Here is a 23,555-nt window from a genome sequence, read left to right on the forward strand (position 1 = left end):
TCTCTCGAACAGAACGTATACTGTTATTTGTGGAATGTTCTATCAAAAATAAAACCCTAGACCGGTGCCTGGGTGACTCAGTGGGTTAAGTGTCCGACTTCTGCTCAAGTCATGATCTCACAGTCCGTGAGTTTGAGCCTTGTGTCAGGCTCTGTGCTGACAGTTTAGAGCCTGGAGCCTACTTCAGATTCTGTGTCTCCCTCTCTCTGCCCCTCTCCCACTCATGCTCTGTCTCTCTCCCTTTCTCTCTCAAAAAATAAATACACATTTAAATGAATGAATGAATGAATGAATGAATGAATGAATACATACATACATACATACATACATACATACATACATACAATAGAACCCGTAGAAAGCTTAACACCTAACACAGATCCAACTCCAGGCCAAGGGTACCTATTACAGAGGCCACAGGGAGGCAGCGGCTCTTTCACTTTCAGATCAAGCGCCAATCACGTGGAGTCCAGTGTTCTTCGGGTTATCTCTAGTAGTTCAGTTGATGCATTTAAAACATTCCCTGTAAAAGGCTTGATCAAAGGTTTGTGACCTGAGTTAACCCCAGTCACTGGGACAACTCTAAACCACAAGAGTGGTTTGGTTTTGTTTTGTCCTCTATTTAGAATACTTCTTGGTATTTATTTTTAATTCAGAGAAGTTGAGAAATTGCTCTCTGGCCCTATCACAAACCCTGAACACCATCTACCTTAGGAAAATGCTAATATAAAACAAAATGCCATCAAAACAGTCAGCTCTCTGAATCAATATTTTTTTTCAAAGAACAAAGATATTTCTCAAGAATGTATCCCTTCTAGCATGAGGCCCTGGATCTCAGGATGTAAACACATATACCATGATTTTGGTTAACCTTATAGCACAAATCTGGGACCAAGGGTCTGTCATCCCATCTTAAGTGCCCAAATGGGTCTTTTTTTGGTCATTCATTCAATGCCAGCCAGCCATGTCCAATAATCTACTGTGTCCCCAAACCACCTTTACCCATACCCATGGAATCCCCCCTTGCCTCCAGACTCCTCCACCCCACCGTACACCTTTGTCCTCCCCACCCCTAACCATTTCTACCCACCTACACTAAGGAGTGACTCACCCCTACCACCTCATTTCACACTTCACATGGTGCCCCTCCCACTGTGCTCTTACTAGGCTGGCTCTTACTCTTCATGTCTGCTTTACATTCTCTCAATTCTTTTTTCACATAATGAATCAGTTAGTTCATGTAGGATGAGGAGACCAAGGATTGAAGAGACCTCAAAGGAACTGGGCATTTTAACCAAGGTTCTAAAAGGCTCTACACATGAGTCATGCAGTCATGGTTGGGCACTGAAAACTACCTGACCAATCATAGCTGAACGTAACCACAAAACCACATTTATTTGATGATTATATTCCTTTGAGTGCATCACCAGAAAAAGTAATAATTACAACTCGACATAAAACAATTGACAGTGGTGAACAAAATTATTGGACAACTCAAATAAATAACATTCACTGGATAAAAGAAAAAGAACACAGGATTACATCTGCCTCCTATCCTAACCAACTACATGGTCACCAATTCACCTTCTGCTTCATCAGAAAATTTGCCTCCACTGATAAAGTAAAGAAAAAGAGGATGCACAAAATATAATGTAGATCTCACAACAGAAAGGCCATATGTAAACTCAAGTATGTACTGAATTTTCATTTATTCAACAAACATTCGTTGGGCACCTACTATATTAAACTGTGAGTAAATAAAGATGAATAATTTACAGTTTCCGTATTTAAGAACTCATAGCTTATAGAAGAAGATTTGAAAACAAATACAAGTGATACAAATAAAGCTTGGACAAGGGGCTAAGAGAGTAATTACCCCCTGGTAGTGAACATCATTAGGGCAGGTGTGTAGAGAAAGCAACAGTTAGCTCAAATGTTGAAGGTTCGCCAGGTCCAAGGTCAACATGAGCAAAGACATGATGGTATGAATGAATAGTGTATTTTCAAGAACGAGGGAATGTGATATGCCGAGAGCAAAAGATGGTATGCAGAGTCATAAGCGAGAAGGTGAGGAGATGGAATGGGCAAGCAGGAGTACATCTCTAGAGATCTTATATGCCACTCAAAGGATTTTGGCTTTTCTCCAGTAGGCAACAGATTGCCAAGGAAGGCTTTTAAGCATATTTATTGGCTGTACACTATGATATGAAGATTGTGCTTGTCAATTTGTACATGTTATATTAGTCCTTAACAACATTCCTAGTAGGATTAGACAGAATCACATCTGAATATAAGAGACCATTCTCCCGTTCCATGTTCCCAGAAGCAGTGTTTAGAGATCAACTAAAAGGATGTCAGTCTGGGAGCAGGGAAATCAGGAGACTAGATGTAAGTATCTCAACACAAAGTCCTAAGGGTCCAAATTAAACCAAAGACAGTGACAATGGAGCAGAGATCACCAAGTCTAAATGCATTTTGGAGGAAAGATTGCTAAAATCCTCAGCCCCAGAAGCAGCACTCCTTAGCTTCTGCCACATAATGGAAAGCACCTCCCCCAAGGGTTATACCTCCATCTTGGCTGAGAAGATGACTGATGCTTCCAGCCACTTGTTAGCAGTCCCCAAGGAGGCCTTTGTACTACAGTTGGCTACTACAGCATCAGAAGATGCCCTTGAGCTACAGATACTCTGAGGGGGCTTTTGCTCAGCCTTGCCACAGGGTCTGCACCCAGCTTCCCCCACGATACTAGGGGGCCAATCCCAACATGCTCCACAATCCTCTACACTGGTCCTTACCAGAAGCCCAGTCTGCCCCATTTCTCACCTTATCAGCCCTCCCTCCTTCCCATTCTGTCCTCTAGAACTCAAAATCTATCCTTAGCAAACTCTACAATGTCTTCCTTCTCTGAATGCTCTAAAAAGATGCAGAAAGCAAGATTTAACCTGAATTTTGAAGGCTGAAGCCTATTAATGCCATCTTCCCGGCATCCCATCAAGAAGAGGTTGTTAATACTCTCACATTTGAGTCTGATGTACACCCAGCATAAACAGGGATGGCTAAAATATCAAAACATCTCTGAACTGGGTGATAACTAGCCCCTTCTCTAGGACCTTCCAATGATTAAACAATTAAAGTTAATATCTATCTTCACAAAAGGCCCCCATGGGACTGCTCCAGACCAAAGGCTTGCAAATGTTAGGCCCATTCCATTAAAGTTGTAAATACTTTGAGTAACACCTCTGACCCGATCACAAAACTCCCCCAGCCTGAAGATGGATTCAGTGTCCTTCTAAGTCACCTTCCAACTTCCCTATCCTCTTTCAAATGTTACCAGCTTTGAAGTTCATGTCATTAGACTTGACCACTCGTTATCCCTTCTTGCTATCACTTATCCATCTACTGCAGTTTCCCCTTATTCACTGACCTAAGCAGTTTCCTTTCCAAACATAACTATGCTCATTCTTGCTGTCCTCTCCATCTACATGAAGCCCCTCCGATGATCTTCTCTTTGACCCTGCCTCAGCCGCACACTCACACTGCCATAACCTCTGAGTCTGGCGTCTTGATTACTTGCAACAGCTCTGCGATGTCAGCTTCAAGCAATCCACACTCTGAACACTACCTTCTCTTTCCCCAGTTCATCAACTCCGCTATTTCCACGCCAACATCTTTCTGGCATTATCTGGCTTTCCAGTCCATGGACCCTTCAGTTTTTTCCACCATCAGTTACATCCTCACTTCCCTTTCTACCCAGCTTTGGGTCAAGGTCCTTGACTGTAACCTCTCCCTTGCAGGTACTTGTTCCTCTCTTTCTGATTCTTGCCTGGAAAATCTCCAAGTTGGTTAAGCGCAACTACTTGCCTGCTCCACACCTCTACCTAACAGCTAAAGAAACTGCCTAGAGAACAACACAACCACAACTAGTCTCAACTTAAATTCATGGCTGAAAAAAAAAAAATCGCAGCTGTAAATCTCTAATGGGCAATCCACACTGACCAGTAATCCTATTATATTTCCCCAGGATGTTTCAAAATAGCTATTTCAAGTTTCTTCTTTTCCAAAATCCATTTTACCCCTCCCCTCCACCATCACACCCTATTGGGAAAGTAGAAGCGATTAGGTAAGAACTTCCCACTACCCAAACCATGACATATCAGCCTCTATACCTATTCTTTCTGCAGTCCTTCCTTTTACTATAAATGAAATGCCCTGTTCCTACTACCTCTACATTTGTGTCCTGGATCTCCCCCCTTCCTGGCTCTTCAAGAATTACACCCCAACAATTTTCCATCACTCTCTCCTGCCTTCATCAGTTTTTCCTCTCTACTTCATCATTCTATCATTTCCTCTCTATTTCAACTCTCTGCTCCTAACAAACCTTCCTCTAATCAATATCTCCTTGCAAGAACTTTTCCATTCCTCTGCTTCTCTTCACAACAAAAAAATTTTGGAAGAGTTGTCTGTAAGCACTGTCTGTTTCCACAACACAATTCAATGAGCTCTGTCCCAGCCTCTCTACTTAAACTGTACATCAAATTGTCAAAATCACAAATGATAATTTCACCAAATGCAATCTCTCAGACACAGTAGAAACACTGTCTTATAAAAACATTTTAAACTCTTAACATCAGGGATACCACACTCTCCTGGTTTCCCTCCTACCCAGTCGGCAACTCCTTCTCTTCTACATAACATAGTGCTCCAAAGGCCCCCCTCTCTATCTATACATTCCTGATAGGCCATTCCATCCAGTATCAGATACAATCTATATGAAAATAACTCCTAACTCTGTATCTTCAGCCAAAACCTTTCCTAGAATCTCCAACTCCATTTATTTAATTGTCTAACTTACATCTCCAAAGGAATGTCTAATAAGTGCCTCAAATTAACACAGCCAAAACAGAACATTTTATATCTTCCATCCAGCTTGCTTCTTGCCCAACTCTTCCCTTTCCAGTTTATGGGCCAGTTGCACAAGTAAAAAATGTAAGCCTTTGTCCAGATTCTTGTTTCCTATCTCTAGATAATCATCTATCAGCAAGCTCATTCAACTAACTCTATCTCAAAAACATATCCTCAATCCACTCACTTTTTTTCCATCTTTAACAAAACACTTGTTCATATGCAATATAATAATATATAATATATATAATATATATGTACTTGGTCATTCATATGATCTGAGTTCTGTGAGCCACTCTAGCAAATTAATCACACCTAACAAGGAGGTCGTTAGAACCTCTAATCTGTAGCCAGTTGGTCAGAAGCACAAGTAACAAACCACCTGGGATTTACAACTGGTACTGAAATGAGGCATGGAGGGCAGTCTTGTATGCCTAGCCCTTTACTTGTGGAATCTGATGCTATCTCCAGCTAGATAGTGATAGAATTGCCCGGTATTGTATTGGAAGAAACTTCCAAACACACACTGAAACTGGGTCCAGGAACGCTAAAAGACCATACAACTATAATTTCTCAGTTGGACAACTAAAATTCTCTCTAAACTAGAGTCCTGCTTCCATTCTCTCCTCCCTCACCTACCACAATCCAGTCTACCTTTAGCTGTCTGAACAGTCTTCAATAGCATGCATTCTAAATGGGAGCAATAACATCCACAAGGGGACAAAACCGGTCTCGGGAACCAAAATAAAAACTCACATTACAGTGATTTGTGGTCTTCCAAAGCTCAGTTCTATCCAACAAAATCTTTTTTTGAAAGAGAGAGAATGTAGCATGCCTGTGTGCAAGTGAGGAAAAGGCAGAGGGAGAGGAAGAGAGAATCATAAGCAGGCTCCATGCTGTCAGCTGAGAGCTCAGCTCAGGGCTTGATCCCATTAACCATGAGATCATGACCTGAGCCTAAATCAAGAGTTGGACGCCTACCGACTGAGCCACCCAGGTGCCCCCCAAACAAACTCTTATTCCTTAATATTATGGAATGCTCTCTTGCTGGGGAGCAATTGATTTAAATTTTTAATTAATTAATTTCAATTAAATTTTTCTTCTTGGAGAGATATAACAGGGGAAAAGAAGTTGACAGTGCTTTATAGCAAAACCTCATTGTTTCATTTACCAGCGCATAATCTTCCAATGGCTTATCCCACCACAGAATAAAATCTAAATGTCTTATCTTGGCTTCTAAAGCCTATGAGGCCTGACCCTTGGTTATTTCTTAAAGATTCTCTTTGGATTCTGTGGTAGGTTGAATAGTGGTGCCCCAAACCTACCCACATCTCAGACCCTGGAACCTGTGAGTGTTATCCTATACAACCACAACCACAACAACAACAAAAAAGACTTTGCAAATGTGATCAAATGAAAGATCTTGAACATTGTATAGGTAAAACAATTATTTTACAGATTAACTATTTCCCCAAAACATTACATGCAAAAAGCAGACTAATGGGGGAGATCCCTACTTGAACTAGTTTTACATATTGGAGGATTACTGTGAATTTCATTAGATATAATAATAGCATTGTAAGTAGTAAGAAAATATCCATATAGTTAGAGATGCATACAAAACTCAATGAGGGTAAAAATAACATGATGTTTAGGATTTGTCTTGGAGTCCTATGGTGAAGAAAAAGAAAAAAAAAGGACAGATGAAACAATGGTAGCAAATTTTTGATATTTAATCAAGGTGATGTGTATGTGGGAGTTCATCTTACTGTTTTTATCTCTAAATACCTGTTTCAAAATATGCTTGAAATTTTTCATAACAAATTCTTAAGCAGGCTACAAAATTACACACAAATCTCTCAATATACGTGTATAAGAAAATACTATAAACTATTACTAGTATTTATCTCTGAATTGTGGGATGGCAGAGATTTGTATTTTTTCCTTTGTAATTTTTAGTTATTTTCCAATTTCTCTAAAATAAGTCTGTGTTACTTCTTAAATAAAAAATTAAAACAAAGTATATTGAGATAGTGATATTACCCTTAATTATTAGGGTAGGTCCCAAATACAGTCACGTATACCTTTACAAGAGGGAAGCAAAGGGGGACCACTTGGGTGGCTCAGCTGGTTAAGCATCTTACTTTGGCTCAGGTCACAATCTCACAGTTGGTGGGTTTGAGCCCCAGATCTGGCTCAGAGCCTGGAGCCTGCCTCAGATTCTGTGTATCCCTCTCTCTGCCACTCCCTCGCTTGCACTCTGTCTCTGTCTCTCTCTCAAAAATAAATATTATTAAAAGAGAGAGAGAGAGGGAAGCAAAGGGAAATGTGAGGTACATGGGAAAAGAGAAGGCAATGTGACCCTAGAGGCAGAGACTGGAGTGATACAGCCACAAGTGAAATGAATGCCTGCAGCGACCGACCCCTGGAGGAAAGGAACAGATTGTCCCCTGGAACCTCGGAAGAGAGCACAACCTGCCAACACCCTGATTTCAGACCAGTGATATTGATTTCGAACTTCCAGCCTCCTGAGAATCCATTTCTGTTGTTTTAAGCCAATGAATTTGCTCTAATTTGGAACAGTAGCCACAGGTAACTAATACAGATGCCTCTGAGTCTTACCCATTATGCTTCAGGTTTATTTGCCTTCTTCTGCCCATCAGATTCATCAAGAATCCAGTTAGGGTTTGGGCACCAGCTGTCTTCTCAGCCTGGCACACTCTGCGCCTCATCCTTGCACAGCTAACTCCTTCTGGTCATTCAGGAGCCAGCTCAAATGTCAGCTCCTCAGAGAGGCCTTCCCAAGCCATCCAAATTCAAAATAATCACATAGTTCTCATCATCTCATATGTCTCTTCCATATTTAATCATTATTCTCTCCTTCCCCCACCCTAAAATGAAACTCTACAAAGCAGAGACTGTGCCTGTGTTTGTACACCACTGTAATCTCAATTTGTGGAAAAATACCTAGCATATGGTAGGTGAGGGGTAAATTTAACAAATGAATGGATGATGCAGAGGGGAGAAAGGATGGTGGTACTCTTCAATGAGAGGAGAGGTAGAACCAGGATGGGGGAAGGGGGAGATGATGAGTCCTAGCTTGATTGTGCAACATTCAAGTGGAAATGTCCTGAGACTGAATTCAGGGAAGAAGTCTGGTTGGAGATGTTGATTCAGGAATTCCTGAAATCAGGGATATGGATGAACTTGGTGATTCAGGGAGCTTCCACAGTGAGGGCAGGCCCTAGGAACTCCAATGTCAAGGGGAAGAACCTAGAGAGAAACAAATTTTCCCCAAGTATTCACAGGTCACCAACATTTATGATAATATTTATGGACTATAAGGATTGCAGGGGGCCATAAATGTTATTAACTCTCACACTTTTGTTCTACAAACAATGAAATCAAGGCCCCACGATATGAACTAATTTACCTAAGGTTACAGAGTTAGCTAAACAATAGAGCCAAGATTAAAATGAGAAACTACTTGGTATAGAGAACAGACTATGGCCCTCAAGTCTACCCTCTTCCAAGTTCTTTAACCTAAGTTCTCTAGTCTCACAGAACCTCAGTTTCTTTATCAGTGGGAACATTAATAGTGAACATTCACATAGTGTTTATTCTGTGCCAGGCACCAGGCTTAACAAGGTCCACATAATCTTTAATCTTTGGAATAATTCTGAGTTTTGGCTTCTTGATTTTATTTTGTTTTACTTTTATAAAATAGAAAAATTGAAGCACAAAGTTGTTAAGTAACATGCCCAAGATAACACAGCTAGCAAATGGCCACACTGGGATTGAATGGGATAATATATGTAAAAGGTCTGACATATTGGTTGTTAACAATAATTAAACAACAACAGATTCATCTAAGTTAGAAGCCAAACTTCCAAAGAGATAACAAAAACAATGTATACAAAACACTGTTGGGAAAAAACAGCTTAAAAGAAGAGAACGTGAGCATGTAGCTAGAGAAGTGTACAGGGTAAGGGAATAGTTTTGGTTTTCAGTCTTAATTGTCTTTGTGATGGGAGAATCTTGAGTATTCTTGTACATATTTAAAATACAGATGAACAGGGACAAATTTTATAGGGAAAGGTAGCTAAAGGGATGGAGGACCCAAGTATTGTTGAAAGAACCAACTTTGAATAACTCTACCTCTAACTTGGTAGTTAATGATGGAGGTGATGGATTTAGTTACAGGGATGATGTGGAAAGGAGACCAAAATATTATGAGTTGATATGATATCAGTATAATAGGATTCAAAGCACTGTGAAGTAAACATCTAACTTCACCAAAACCCCACAATCTCTTCTGCACCCAGCTAGACTACATTTGCCAATCTCCCTTTGCTGATAAGTGTGACTGTACACCTGATTTCTGTGGGTTGGGTGAGAGGAAGAGATACATTCATTACAAGGCTAAGTGTTTAGAAGGTGGATATGCTTCTTCTCTCTCTCCTTCCACTAAATGGATACAGTTAAAAACAAAGCCCTAAGGAATGGCAGAGTCACAGAACGAAAGGGTGTCTAAACCATCAAGTGGAGGAAAGCCATTCACCAATCAAGACTATGATGTGATCAAGAAAGAAACATCTGTTGTGCCTGTGCTTTTATCTACTTTCAGATCCTTCCAACAGTTTAGTTTGCCCTAATCACCAACAATCATCTGTTAAAGAAACGCACAGGTTGGGTAAAAGGCTCAAAGAAAATGCTGAAGTTTGGTAAAACCATGGCAGGAAAAGGAAAAGGTGTGGTCTAAAAACGGGTAACAGAAGTGCCTCATGGCAAAAGCTGGAGAACATGAATTTGTACGGTTCTCCAATTTGTATGACTGTGTTCATTTTCCCAGGGGCGGTCACAAACCCAGGTGCAGGAGTGGGAAAAGCAGAGTAGCACCAAGTTGAGGCTGTTTCCACATCCATTAACACTAACGAAGATGTTAACAATGTCATGGGCTCCTAGAAATCAGATCAAAAGGAATATTACTTTAGGCAGGCATACAGAGCTATGCATTCAGTGTCTGAACAAGTTCAGCATCATTGGTGGAAACTGCTGAACCACAGGGTAAAATAATAGGAAGTGGAAAGTGTTAAAAGGCAAAGTTCAAAGAGTCAATCAGCAGATCCAAAGTAGCAAAAAGCAGGAAATACATTACAGAAATACCGGAAGGATTATCCCTGGGTTACAGTATTTCTTTACACAGTTTACAAGGGAGTTTCAGTCATACCGGAAAATAACTATGTTGCTTTGGGTGGGTCACTTCAGTTCTCTGGAACTGTGTTTCCTCACTGATCTAAAAGAGTTCACTGTTGCTATATGAGATAATGCAAAGTGCTTAGCACAGAACCTAGAAAATGGTGATTGCTCAATAAATGATATTTATCATTACTATTTATTATTCATAGGAAAAAGACAGGGTTGTGTTATCTCTAGCCCTTTTCCTATTTTACAATTCCATATCTATGTTTTTTTAGATAAATATCCCAACTACTTAATGGTGCAGTAGGATGAGGGAAATGGGGTTGATAATAGCAAACATGATGGAAGAAGGAAGTGAAAGAACACGTGTTGTAACAAATCCTGTGAGGATAAGCCAGGGGCCGAGATGCAATGAGTACAGCATCCTCCACGTGTGAGTGCTATGCTGGAGGTCAATACAAATACAGCCAGAGAGCTGGGAGTAAGGAGATCCCAAATTTGGGGAAGAGCAAAAGTTAGGTCAAGGGTCCAGCAGTGAACATCATCCACTGGCCAAGACTGGCCTCACCTTAGACAAGAGTATTAAAACACTTTATGCTTTTAAGGACTTTAAATTCATGCAGCCCACCTCCTTATACAGAGGAAGAAACCAAAAGGGGCAGAAAGTGACCAAAGCCACACTGAAGTGCCTCTACAGTGATTTCCGGGACGCTCAGGTAAACAGTGCTTTTCAAAGATTCCTTCCCCCAGCTTATATAAATGGTATTCTCTGGTAGAACCCAGAGACTTTTGATAAGGTGGCAGATTAATTTTATCAATTATCTTTTTATAAATTAATTTTCCAGCTTCTTTTCTAAGAGACTAGATTAGGTGGGCAGTCGGGAGAGAAGGGAGAAAGTGAGAAAAAGAAAGCCCTCAGTGGATACTAAATGACCTCCTTTGCAGATTCCTCCACTCATTTTCTTTAGGGATTATTTTCATAACTTCGGTTTACCTGGAGTTGATTTCCTTTTCTCCTCCTACATACAGTATGTTTGGATATCAAAAGTGCCAAATGTGTNTGAGGCCTGAAAAAGAAAGTTTAAACTATCTAGTTTAACTGATTGTCTGAAACGCACCTACCTGTGTTATCTGCTATCCAATCATATCCAACCCATTTCTATCACACGTTTCCTCAGTAACTAAAGGATGAGTGCATTATATAAGGCAATCATTTATTTAACAACTATTTACTAGGCATTCTCCACGTGCAAGGCACTGGGGCTGGGCCTGGGGCTGGGCCTGTGAAATATATAAAATTGTGTAAGATCCAGCCCTGGGTCTCCAAGATTTGCAGAAAATGATACATTTTCAGATCATTAGCTAATTCAGGAGAAAATGTACAGGCATAAAAAAAGTAGTTGCAGGATTTAGGAAATATGCAAAAACACTTCTGACTGGGGCAGCGAGGGAAAGCACTATGAACCTGGTAGCCACTGGTCAGGACATTCAAGGACTGGTAGGATTTCAAAGTGGTGAAGTACAGAGAACATTCGTAGAGGGGCAGCAATGGAAATAAGACAGATGTAGGCAATTCCAAGGAGTCCATAGTGGCTGGATCACAGGGAAGGTAAGGCCACAACCTTAATATTGGAACACGTCTAGAGAGGTCTATGAATTCAAAGACAAATATTTGGAATTTGATCCAATAGGTCAGAATAACCCATGGAAGAGTGGAGCAGGAAGGGATGTGATCAAAGCAGTCTTGACATTACCACAATCAGACAAACATCCTTTCTTTATCCAGTTTCCAATAAAAAAAGGAAAAGGGCTTTTAAGAACCGAATGCCCTAAGCTATATTATTTTCATCACTTTTCAAATATATTTAGAAGGGTGTTGTGTCTTATTAAAATACTAGTGGTATAAAATCTTAGCTAAAATTTTCCTAAAATGTTTACTTTGAACAGAAACTTTTGCTCTTCTTCCTATAACCATCTGGCCTTAGTGGCCACTTGTGGATACAAGGTAAGTAAGAAAGCTTATCTAAGCATAAGTCACCATGTCGTACGGGAAGGCCATCTCATTTGATAGTAGCAAATTCTAGAAAACTCGTTTTCAGAAAACAACTTCTCTGTTATGGTTTGTGGGGTTTGCTTCCCTCTCCATATTGTAAGACCTTTTTATAGTAGGATATAAGTGGATAGTCAAATATGAGCTTCCGCCGAGGATGTAACACTACAGAATATGAAGCGTGAACAATCTAAATTTGAGTCATTGTTTAAAAAGCACTCACACAGGGTGTCTGGGTGAGTCAGTTGGTTAAGCGTCCGACTTCAGCTCAGGTCATGATCTCACAGTTCATGGGTTCAAGCCCCACATCAGGTTCTGTGCTGGCAGCTCAGAGCCTGGAGCCTGTTTCAGATTCCGTGTCTCCCTCTCTCTCTCTGCCCCTCCCCCACTCATGCTCTGTCTCTCTGTGTCAAAAATAAATAAAAATTATTAAAATTTTTAAAAATAAATAAATAAAAAGCACCCACACTTAAACAGATCTCACTATGAAAAAATAAAATAAATCAGTAATAATTTCATTTTGCCAGAGAAACAAATAAATGTTCCCAAATAATGTTTTAAAATTTGGTTAATGCGTATGCCATGATAAATTTTTAGGTAGGAGGGAAACATTTTCCATTAATTAGCTTTTCGCTACTAATTTTAGTGAACTGACAAAACCACAGCTTGACCTAATTAAAATCAGAAACCATGTTTTGTCTGCTGCATAAGTCAGAAATCTGATTTTGAAAGCACCAACATAAAAATTTCAACTAAAAAATGGTAAAGAAGAGCACAGATATGATCTAGGAAGAAATATTTAACCTAAAGAGTCAGTAGGAACTCCCAACAAAAGGTAAAATTCCTGGAAAACAAGAACAAACAAACAAACCAAAAAAACCTAGGTCTCATTCATGTCAGGGCATAAAATTAGAGTTCTGGACAAACTCTGACCACAATCATTACCTAAACATCCTCAGGTATTCAAATCATTGCCTGCTGTGTTTCCTTTTCCTGAAAAGTTCCGGAGATCAATCCCTGGTCAGATAATACAGGAAGAGGTCTACTCTGAAGTTGCTAGAGAGGTCTTGGCTTGCAGCCACCTTAGCCCTGGTCCTTCTCATTGAAGTTGAATGTGATCATCTCTCCCTCCTCTTTTTCCTTCCCCCATCATGTCAACAAGGAAATGTACAACATGTCTATTATTAGCTGTTTCTTCCTCTATGACACAACGTCTGAGTTCTTACCTCAGAGGTGATGAATTCTTTTTTTTTTATATAGTTTACTTTTGAGATAGACAGAGCATGAGCAGGGGAGGGGCAGAGAAAGAGAGAGACACAGAATCTGAAACAGGATCCAGGCTCTGAGCTGCCAGCTCAGAACCCAATGCGAGGCTCAAACCCACGAACCGCGAGATCATGACCTGAGCCAAAGTCACTTAACCGACTGAGCCACCCAGGCTCCCCCAGAGGTGATGAATTCTGATGGAACTATCTAAGTATTTGGATGAACATCTAGAAACACATCACTAATAATCTTCCTGGGCACATGGGTGGCTCAGTCAGTTAAGCATCTGACTTGGGTTCAGGTCATGATCTTGAGGTTCATGAGTTCAAGCCCCACGACTGGCTCTGTGCTGACGGTTGGGAACCTGGAGCCTGCTTCGGATTCTGTCTCCCTCTATCTCTGCCCTTCCCCCACTCATGTCCAGTCTCTCTGTGTCTCTCAAAATTAAATAAAAAACATTAAATCATCATCATCATCTTCTTCTTCTTCTTCTTTGTTTACTTCCATCCAGTTCTTCCCTATCTCACTAAATAACAGTCCTGAAATTAGCCAGCTGTGGGGGTCCCACAACTCATGACCAGTAATTTTCCCTGATGAAAAATATACCCCATTATATACAACTGGAAAGAGTACAGGCAGGCCATGTGACACATTTTTATGCAAGTGGGTTAAAACGGGCAAGAATGAAGAGTTATAATTGTTACTCCAACCCTAGGCTTTAAAACTTCAGAGATATAGTGAAAAGTATTATTTAGTGCACATACAAAATTTTACTGTAGGTTTTTAATACTTTTCCACAGAAAGTTCATTTTTGAAAGCATAGGAGTGTGCTGGCTTTTTAATACAATGAAGTACAAAATAGCAAACATTCATGATACAATGATGACCTCTTTTTGCTGTAATCTTCAGGAAACTTTAGGCCTCTCTGTTGCTGAAGTGACATTCTCGTCACCACAGAACTGTCTCAACTGCCTGAGCCCACATTAACATCTCCCCTCCACAACCACACAGTTAAAGCCAACATCCTACCAATCGGTATAGTTTTAGGCAAGATCTTACACTGGTCCCTGTTTTACATCCATATACTTTACCTTGTTAAATAAACCTAACTCTCTCAAAAGCAAAACAAAAAAAAAAAACATACTTTTTCTTTTTCTAGCACTTGCTGCTATGTAATAATGCCACACAAGCCTACAAAAAACTGCATTAGAGAAGTCAAGAGTTAAATATACAGCTGACCTCTGAACAATGCAGGAGTTAGGGGTGCAGACCCACTGCACAAATGAAAATCCACGTGTAACTTTTGACTTCCTAAATCCTTGACTATTAACAGCCTACTCTTGATTAGAAGCTATACTGATAACACAAAGAGTTGATTAAAACATAGCTATGTCATATGTTATATATACTATATTCTTATAATAAAGTAAGCTAGAGAGAAGAAAATGTTATTAAGAAAACTATAAAGAAGGGGCACCTGGGTGGCACAGTCAGTTAAGCATCGGACTCTTCCGACTGAAGTTTGGCTCAGGTTATGACCTCACAGTTGTGGGATCGAGCCCATGTTGGGCTCCATGCTAAGCATGCAGCCTGCTTGGCATTCTCTCTCTACCTCTCTCTGCCCCCCACCCCGTTCACGCACATGTGTGCTCACTCTTTTTCTCTCTCTCAAAATAAATAAGCAAATAAGTAAACTTTTTAAAAGAGGAAATCATAAGGAAAAAAATATATTCACAGTACTATACTATATTTATTGGAAAAATTATGCATAACAATGGGCCTACACCATTTAAAACCAAGTTGTTCAAGGTCAAATATGTTTTATTTTTGATGTTCTCTCTGAAGCGTTGTTTCTGCACTTAGGACACCTTTGTACGTTCTGGTGTTGACAAGCAGAAAGACTCAAGTTTTGAAACACCTAAGCAGAAATGCCATCACATTAAAAAAAAATAAAGAGGAGAAATTGGATACTTATCTGGAAAATGGTTTTCTTCTGTAAGAAAGGTTCCCACTAACCACCTTCCCCCTTAAGCACCCACACCACAGTAAAGGAGATAATGTCCAGATAATTCATGTACAACCATCAAGAGCTAAACTATCTATTATTTGCCCAATTGTTTCCCTTTTGAGTACAAAAAGAAAAACATAAGGAGGAAGGAAGCTAATATTTTGAAGTCTACCCCCTAATAGGTACATCACTAGCAATTTTACATATGTTATATCATATATTATTCACACTGTACCAGTGAGACCATTGAGGCTCAATGAGTTTGAACAGGTTACCTAAGGCCAAAGTCTTGTTTTCTTCCCCCCAACTACACTCAGCTAGAGTTTGTCCCACAGTCAGTCACTCGTTGAGAAAATATTTATTGAGCACTTATTATTGGCTAGTCACCATTCTAAGCACTTAGAAATAGCAATGTGTGTGAAGCTGACCAACTCTTCTCATGGAATTTACATTCTAGTGATGAAAGACAGAAAACAAACAAATAACCCAACAGAATAATTTCAGAGTTAGAATAGTTTGCCAATACAATTTACTTACAATGATAGTCAAACCTCTTTAAATATCTATAATGAGATTAAGCAGTTATAAGAACTAAAGGGGGAAGGGGTAAAACCCATGACAATTGGTAACACTGTGGCCTTCTTGCCCATTACTGAACCCTCAATACATCTTTTAATAAATCAGAGAAAGGAAGGGGTACCTGGGTGGCCCAGTCAGTTAAGCGTTATGACTTTGGCTTGGGTCATGATCTTGTGGTCTGCGAGTTCAAGCCCTGCATCAGGCTCTGTGCTGACAGCTCAGAGCCTGGAGCCTGCTTCAGATTCTGTCTCCCTCTCTCTCTGACCCTCCCTTGTTCATGCTCTGTCTCTGTCTCTCAAAAATAAACAAACATTTAAAAGAATTAAAAAATAAATCACAGGGAGGCCTGGGTGGCTCAGTCCGTTAAGCGTCTGGCTTCAGCTCAGGTCATGATCTCACAGTTCATGGGTTCGAGCCCGGCGTCAGGCTCTGTGCTCACAGCTAGCTCAGAGCCTGGAGCCTGTCTTCGGATTCTGTGTCTCCCTCTCTTTCTGTCCTTCTGCTTGTACTGTCTCTCTCTCCGTCTCTCAAAAAAACAAAATTTTTTAAAAAAATTTTTAAATAAATAAATTAAATTAAATAAAAATTAAAAATAAATCAGAGAGAGGGAAAACAAATTATAGCTTTAACAATGCTCAGAAATTCTTTACAAAGTGATCATGTGAGATATCAGAATGGACAGCTCCAACAATGTTGTTTGTCAAATTCAAAATGCCACCTTTTACCTGGTTTTTACTAAGGTAATGCTGCTTTATTTAAAAAGTTGGTCTTTAAAAATCAAGAGTGTTGTAATTTGCCATATGTCCTTATGAGGAACACAGAAAGACATTTCAACATCCATAAAGTTCCCCAGACTACAAATGGTAGTCATTGGGTAATGGCACCCAGCCCTCACTGTAGAACTCAGGGGGCAGTCAGGAAGGGCCTGGCCCCAGTGTGGCAACTGCCATTAGCCTCCATAGTCCAAAAATATGCTGCACATCTCCTAAACTTGAAACATATGCAAAATTCTAACAGTTTTGTTTTAAGCAACAAATGGCATAAAGTCACCCTCCCTTCCCTCACCTAATTATACAAGACTATTTATAAGTTGACCAAATTAGCTGCCTCTCATGATATGTAATGTGGGTTGGCCCTTGTCACTAAGACTGAGAATTTGTGTTTGTAAATTACTTTGAAACTCTCAAGGAAGGCTGTCAGCAAGTGAAGGCTCCTATGCATAAGGTACAAAGCAGTGTAGACACCAACTGCTGAGGGCAGCACTTCATTCACAGGACTCTACCTTTCTGCCAAAGCACCCTGCAAATCTATTTTTGCCCAGAGAAGCTACTACATGGGAGAGGGGGCTGTCTGAAGTTCATCGGTGTACGCTTTCCATTTCCTCCTCCGACTGTCACACTCCAGCAGCTAAGGTCCTCAACGGTGCCTCAGCCCCCTTCTAGAATCTTTTCCTCCCTTGCTTCAGGAGGGAGCAACAATCCTTCGCAAAAGGAGAGCGGCATGCACACGCCAAAAGTTTGCTCTAAACTTTCAATTAGCTACCAACCCTCGCGCAAACCGTATTACACCCCACCGCCCTCGAAAATGGAAATAGCTAAGCCCTACTTGAGCACGAGTCTACCTTCTGCTCTCGGGGAGAAATCCTAAAATCTTTCTCACCACCCAGCCAGCACCGGCGTCCTAGAGGACTCGCCCGGGGCGGAAAGGGAGCGCCCTCCTCCACGACCCTGGGGGCGCGGGAAGGGGGTCTCCCAGGAAGCACACACCTGAGATCGATCTTCTCGCGCGAGGGGAGAGCAGGAGCGCCCAGGTCCTCCCGGCGGGGCGGAGTCTGTGCCTCCCCCCGAATCAGAGACGCGGCCCTGATCCTCGCAGCGAGGNAGGCAGGAAAGCCTGGGGTAGGCCAGGCCCGGGGAGGATGGGGGAGGGGTCCGACTGCCTCTGCCCTCCCCACGCGGGCAGCCCTCGCCACCTGCCCGGGAGAGGGGAGACACTAGCCCGCCTGCCCGCCGGCGGGCTGGCTTACCTGATGTCTCGTCGCCCGCCCCCGAGTCCGGCTTCCCCTCCTCGGCAGAAAGGCTTCCCTGGGCCTAGAAACGCTTCCAGGAAACCGGTGGACCCCTGGGACCGGGCCGTCAGAGCCCGCAGCCCTCGCGCGGGCCCCCCTCCGCACGCTCTCGGAGGCGCCCTTGGCCTCCTGACCCGCCAGCTGAATGTCAGTGCAGGAACCCGCAGGGAAGGCCAAGCCCCAGCGCCAGTAGGTGGGATGCCGAGCAAAGGCTCCTCCGACCCAGCCTCAAACAGGTGGGGGGAGGCGGGAGCCCCGGCAGCAGAGCAGCAGGCTTCCCAGATGCACCCCCTAAAACCGACCCTGCCCACTGAGCATGCCCAGCTCACTTGGCACTATTAGTGGTAGGCAAGCCCAAGTGGACCCGGGGAGAGCGCACACGGGGTTCAAATGGACCCCGTATCTTTAAGACCTTTCCTCCAACAACCTCTGGGAGTTTTGCAAAGAAGGTTTCTACCTGGTGTTGGAAAATACCCAGGGGAGGGTTGGTGAAACACCTTCCAAAGGAAGGCAGCCAAATTACTTTGAACCAAAATCGCAGTGCTGGTTTTTGGTGTTTTTTTTTTTTTTTTAAGCCAATTCCTTATTAAGTCATTTACTAATTTCTTTAGGTCATAATTGAATTAAGCCATAACTATTGTAATTGACATAAAGTAATGTGTAGATTCATTGGGTCCCAAGCTCATAGTAACTGTCAGGAAAGCAGCCTATCCAAGTGGAACAGTGGTTCTCAACCTTGGATGCATATTAGAATGGGAAGGAGGGTATAAAATGACCAGTCCCAGGTTGCCACTCCCACGCCAACCATAGATGGAACCTGGAAATCCTTACATTTAAAACTGTGGCTCTCAAAGGGTAGTTAGTGGTAAGAGCCAGCAGCAGCATCTAAGAACTTAATAGAAATGCAAATTCTCAGCTTCACTCGCAACTACTTGAGTCCTAAACTTCGGGGCTGGCACCTAGCTATCTGATTTAACAAGCTCTTCCAGTGATTCTCTTGCACACTAAAGCATGTGTGTGAACAACTGCTTAAACATTCCCCCAGGTGATTCTAATGAGAATCCCCATAAGAAACCAGTGCTTCCATATTTTGTTCAAATCCCCAATATATAACATTTATCTAGAAAAGGAACATTGCACATAGAAAGGAAATAATCTAGTTGAATTGAAGTTCTAGTCCTGTATTTCCTTCCCACTAATTTTCCCAGAGCAGTTCAAAATGGAGACCATCTATTTGCTTTTGTACCCTGGTATCTAGCACAGTGCCTATGACACAGAAGATGTTTGATAAGTGTTTTACTGATTTGAAATGAACATTTAGGTGAATGATTCATTCCAGACCCTATTATGTTTACTGTTTCTTTTCCCCACAAATCTTGGTCACCTTGATAGCTAATAAGCCAGTAGGGGTTCGGTTCTCAATAACCCATTACCATCCCTAATGGTCTAAACCAAAGTCAGACTGATGGACTAGGACACGGGAGAAGGTAGAGGATTTTGAGGAGCTGAGAAAACTCAGAAGCATCAGACATAATTTCATTTGCCAAAATTGGGGCGCAGAGGAACCAACGAAAGTGGAAGGACACCAGGCATCTGCTAGAACTGAGGAAAAGCACCAAGGAAAGCGTGTGTATGGGCGGGCTTAGGCAAGGAGAGACAAGAAACCATCGTGAGCCTACAGTTTACTCTTGATCTCCTTTTTCTAAACAACCCACCTCTCTCTCCACATCTCCATCCTCTATAAATATATCCAATCTCAACCACAGCCTTGAAAAATAATTTTAAAATAAAAACCTGTTATTTTTTAAACTATTTATTTTGAGAGATTAAATGTCAGTGGGGGAGGGGCAGAGAGAGGGAGAGAGAACCCCAAGTGGGCTCTGCACTGTTAGGGCACAGCCCGATGCAGGGGCTCGAGCCCACAAACTGTGTGATCACGACCTAAGCAGAAATCAAGAGTCAGATGCTTAACCAACCAAGGCACTCGGCGCCTCCAAATAGAAAATTGTTACAAAAGTTACTTCCAATTACTGTATAAAACATGCAGGTAATTTGTAAGTATTCAGCATAAATTAGGAATCCACTTGTTCAAGACAAAGGTGGTAAAAAATTGTTAATTTTTGAAGATAAACAATACATAATTTCCACATGCAGCGGTTTATGCTACACTGCTTTAAGACCCACAGAAACTTACAAAATCCAAAATATCCCCTATTTATTCCATCAATATTTTTGAGAAGGAATACAATATTAAGATGAATTGTTCCTTTTAGCCTTACACATATTGCTTTAATGAGTACCCAAAGTAGCTTTCTGCCTATGTCTGCCCCCTTGCCTTGCTTATTAGGACAAGAATTCCACCGAAAGTTCAGTTGCTGATTAGGTTATCTGACAGGAATGTAAATTCCCAGATGCTTAAGAATTTTTTTTTTACTCCAAAGATAATTTTGTGGGGAGGAGAGGAATGATCATTAATTTAGGAATTATTATTACATTAGATCCACCAACAATATATAGATATAAAAAGAAAGAAAGAAACTTGCTTGCATACATACACTTGCTACATCTTCCTTTTGCTCTTGGAATTAAAACAAAAACAAACAGGTTTAGGGCTAAAAAGGGAGAAAAAAACTTAGTGAGGGTGTAGGAGGGGAAGCACTTCCCATAAGCAAATCTAAAACCATGTGGTAGTTATTTCAGCAGAAAGCAATCTACTAAAGACCAGTATCTCAGGAGAGTTGGAGTCTTAAGTGTTCTTCCTTGTCATCATAAGCATGACTCAGCATTTGAAATGAAATATGTTTACCGTCTTTCAGATTGTGGGTGTCAAATAACTTTGGTGCCACCTAACTCTTTTTTTGTGTGGCTAAGAAAATTTCAGGACTGCCATGGGTTTTCATTCTCACTCACATGGCTACCAAAATCTGAAAAGCTTTCCCTTTTTCAATTGTTCCTGTTTTACCAAAGCCTGAGTTTGCCCACCATTAATTTATTTTGCATTTGTAGTATGATCAGATGAATTTAGGTTATTTCCTGTATTAAAGCATAAGAAAATGAATAAGTTCTTCTTTTCTCAACCCTAGAGAGGAGCCTATCTGCTGCGAAGACATCTTAAACACAACTGCTGGGGATGAACTTTCCCCAACATGGAGGAACCTTCCATTGGTGATACTATCATCCGCCTTTTACAACCATCTCTATATGCCGAGGGTCAACTGTTTTAGTTCCTGCCCATTTCTAGAGAGGAACAAATTTTCCCCAGGTGTTCATAGGTCACCAACATTTATGATAATATTTATGGAATATAAGGATTGCAGGGGTCCATAAATGTTGTTAACTCTTACACTTTTTTTCTGCAAACAATGAAACCAAGTCCCCACGATATGAACTAATTTACCTAAGCTTACAGAGTTAGCTAAACAATAGAGCCAAGATTAAAATGAGAAACTACTTGGTATAGAGAACAGACTATGGCCCTCAAGTCTACCCTCTTCCAAGTTCTTTAACCTAAGTTCTCTAGTCTAACAGAACCTCAGTTTCTTTATCGGTGGGAATGTTAATAGTCAACATTCACATACTGTTTGTTCTGTGCCAGGCACCAGGCTTAACAAGGTCCACATAATCTTTAATCTTCGGAATAATTCTGAGTTTTGACTTCTTGATTTTGTTTTATTTTTTAAAATAGAGAAACTGAGGCACAAAATTGTTAAGTTACATGCCCAAGATAACAGCTAGCAAACGGCCACACTGAGATTGAATGGGATAATATATGTAGGTCTGATGTGTAGGTTGTCAACAAAAGTATCACCAATTTCACTTCCCTTCTCTAAGGGTATAAATCAGAGGCATTCTGACTCTTGGTCCAAAACTGGACCAAGACACCTCTATTCTGAGCTCTGACCACTGTGTATGTTCACATATTTCTTCAGTTATATTATTTTAGTACAGGTCCTCCTCAATTTAGGATAGGGTTATATCTTGATAAACCCAACATGGGTGGAAAATATCATAAGTTGAAAATGCATTTAATACACCTAACCTACAAAACATGAGAGCGTAGCCTAATCTACCTTAAAGGTGCTCAGACACTTACATTAGCCTGTAGTTGGGCAGAATCTTCCAGCACAAAGCTTATTTTATAATAAAGTGTTGAAAATCTTTTGTCATGTATTGAAAGCTGTACTGGAAGCGAAACCCAGAATCGTTGTCTGGGTACAGACTGGTGGTAAGTGTGTCAGTTATTCACCCTTGAGACTGTGCTGCTGAAGGAGAGCTGTAGCCCACTGCTGCTGTCCAGCATCAGGAAAGAGGGCTGTACCACGTACCGCGAGTCCCAGACAAAATCCTAATTCTAAATTCAAAGTATGGTTTCTACTGAATGTTCATTGCTTGTGCACCAAAGTCCAAAGAATCATTAAGTCAAACTATCATAAATTGGGGACTATCTGTCGTTTACAGAATTTGGGATGTACTGCATGCACCTATAATCCTACACATTGTTACAACAGTTACAAACACTAAGAAGATAACCAAACGTTAAACAACCACTACAAGTTTACTACTTACAAAAGACAAAAAACAAAGCGAATATAGAGTTTCTAAAAGATGAACAATGCCATCCACAAAAATCTTAAAACAAATCCTCAGCCAGGACCGGAGCAGTGATGTTGGGGCTCTATGATTAGAGCAGCTTATTTAGTAGGCCTCTGCCTACTTGTTATTGGAATTTTTAAAAGCAGAATTCTAGACATCTAAAAATAGTCAACAGAAAGTTTTCCCATGTCAGTGATTTTCAAAGAGTTAGGATCAAGAATAAGGTGAAAATATATGATCCTTGAAAAGATGAAATAAAAATACTAAATATAGTTTTAAATGGGTACTTTAAGTTTTATTTCTGCTTTATAAGAAGCTGGGAAAGTATTTTTAAAATAAAGTTTTAAAGCATCGGTATAAAGTGGCACCAGGAAACTTACTTAGATTTAAAGGCCTTGAGGGTACAGGAAATGTGAACTCCTTCCTTAGGCAGGCATCCACCGTGTTCCGTGTTCCGAGGACACAGCAGCACTGAAAACAAGCTTTTTCAAATGTTGATGATGTAAACTGAATAATGTTGACTCTGGAACATAGCCTCCTATTTAATAGCGGCAGGAAGGTTGTGGGTAAACAGAAATGTCCTAAGAAACTCATGCAGAGAACATGAATAAGTATTAGGTTCCAATGTGGGAGCTGGAACAAAATGGAATATTGGGTTCCTCAGAGTAAATCTGTTGCTGATTCAGGAACAGAGGTGGCTGAGCCAAGGGTAAGCAGTCTGAGAAACCAGAGATTTGTTGAGTTCCACATTCTGAATACCTGTTACATAACCTAGAAGTGGCTTAGATCTTAGCAGCAGATGATTCAAATAAACATAACCACTGTTTGTGATGGTATAATGTGATTTTTTTTTTTAAAAAAGGATCAATCTAAACAGCAATAAGAGA

General features: G+C 40.9%; 1 protein-coding gene across 4 annotated transcripts in view; it reads right to left on the bottom strand.

Moving 5' to 3' along the window:
* Nucleotides 1-23,555, bottom strand: part of GPD2 (glycerol-3-phosphate dehydrogenase 2) — a 218,741-nt gene that overhangs the window by 122,144 nt on the left and 73,042 nt on the right. The window contains exon 1 of one of the 4 annotated variants that reach the window (XM_077767754.1): nucleotides 18,034-18,093. The exons of 2 other annotated variants lie outside the window; for them this stretch is intronic. The gene's annotated coding sequence lies outside the window, so the exon portion shown is untranslated. Of the gene's footprint in view, nucleotides 1-17,773; nucleotides 17,882-18,033; nucleotides 18,094-23,555 lie in introns of those variants that run through there. One more of the 4 variants, XM_077767751.1, reaches the window with a different exon arrangement.

The sequence above is a fragment of the Crocuta crocuta genome, unplaced genomic scaffold (assembly GCF_008692635.1).
Source record: "Crocuta crocuta isolate KB4526 unplaced genomic scaffold, BGI_CrCroc_1.0 scaffold154, whole genome shotgun sequence".
Taxonomy (NCBI): Eukaryota; Metazoa; Chordata; class Mammalia; order Carnivora; family Hyaenidae; genus Crocuta; species Crocuta crocuta.